The following is a 1946-nucleotide window of genomic DNA, read 5'->3' on the forward strand; positions in this document are numbered from 1 at the left end:
TTTTATATAACATCAATTTATGTATAAATATGTGCTATAGTTGTACAACTTGAGCGGCAAGTTATTAAAATAAGCATAAAATAAGCTGTCAAGGGCAAATTATTATACACACCCAATCTGCAACCCCTAATTCTAATACATTCTGCAACCTCTAATCTTAATACTTGTTGCGTCCCCTAATCCCAACCCAATCTACCTTGTATGTGCATGTGTTTTTCTTTTTGGCAACTTTATATGTGCAATAAATATCCTTTTGTGACAACTTATCCATTGTAGATGAGACAACTAATATGCAGGATTTAGAAAGGTATCCGAACCTAAGGGTGACTGAAAACTGAAAATAAAAAAACACTGAAAAAACAAGACTAAAAACTAAAAAGAAAAGAAATAACATTCAAACATAAAAAGGTTGACTGAAAACTGAAAGTAAAAAATATTTAAAAACTTGATTGAAAACTGACACTAAAAACACTAAAAAATTAACTAAAAACTAAAAATAAAAAATGAAACTAAAATTGATAAAAAGAAAATAAAACTAAAATTGGTAAGTATATATTAAAAACTAAAGAAAAAACAAAAAAGAAAGAAAAAAGAAATAAATAAATAATAAAAACTAAAAGAACAAAACTGGGCCAGGCCGCGGCAGGGTCGCTCGCTCCCCACAAGCGCAACCCTGCACACAGTAACATTTGCGTAGGGCAAAGACCTCTGACCAAATGAGGAAGCCGCCCCATGGCTTACCAAAGGCTCATGAAGTACGATTGCATCCCAAGTCGGCTCGACAAAGGCCCATAAGAGGAAGGCGGAAACCAGAAGACAAAGACAAGAGAGCCCATGAGGGGGAATTAGGGGAAAGGATCCCAAAGGAATATACTATGGTTGGGCAAGTGCAAAAGTGTAATCAGTGGATATGGTGTATAATGGCCTATAAAAATGGAACTCAACCCCAAGGGAAAGAGGAGGGTTTTTGCTCGAAACCCTAGAAACACTATTGCCTCGGTTATTGTGCAAATTCATTAACAGGGCCTTCGAGCATCACCGTCGGCCCTGTTCGCTTGAACTTATCAGCCGGCTTTAATACCAGCCGAACAGGCCCAAAGGCTCCTCTACCCGGTCAGGATCCCATAACCCAACATTCAGAGTTCATTATACTTGTAAATCAGAAAAACATAAAGCACCAAAAAGGATAGCATGATCTAGGGTATTTGCTAAGGGAGATTGTCAATGCGGGACCCACGGGATACACCGCAAGGAAAAGAGGAGATCTAGTTTGATTAGGATTCCTCCCATGTAATCCTAGTAGTAATATTACCCTGTAATCCTACTAGGACTCTACATTGTAAACCGACTAGGACTCTGGCCTCCTGACTATATAAAGGAGGGCAGGGCTCCTTAGATCGGGAGAATAGAACAGAGAACACAACGCAACACAACACTTTACAATCAATCCAACGCAAAGGCTAACACCGACTGGACGTAGGGCTATTACTCGATCACGGTCGAGGGCTCAAACCAGGATAAATCGACTGTCTCTTGCGTTTACCGTCGAGTTCTGCATACACTGAAACTCGAACATACTGCCCCGGGTATCCCCGTGGCAGGCTATCAGTGGTGAAACATCAATAGCTGGCGCGCCAGGTAGGGGCTTTCGGCGAATTTGCATCCGAGAGCTCGACGGACCTCGACAACATGATCTTCTCGACGGGATCAACCTTCATCTTCGGTTCATGGATCTGCGAGGCAGGCGATGATGGCAAGCTCCAAAGTCGTCTCCTTGAAGATTTGGATAACCTTGAAGACCTTTCTATTTTGACGACTATGACAGATCAACTCGTCGAAAGATTCACGTAGCTCGTGATGTTCGATCCAACTCAGATTTCGCGACTTTGCACATCCGACTCAAATGCAGGCTCCACATCCGAGATGGAGTCTTTACCGAGTTCTTT

Source organism: Miscanthus floridulus, chromosome 5 (genome assembly GCF_019320115.1).
Source record: "Miscanthus floridulus cultivar M001 chromosome 5, ASM1932011v1, whole genome shotgun sequence".
In the NCBI taxonomy this organism is placed as follows: Eukaryota; Viridiplantae; Streptophyta; class Magnoliopsida; order Poales; family Poaceae; genus Miscanthus; species Miscanthus floridulus.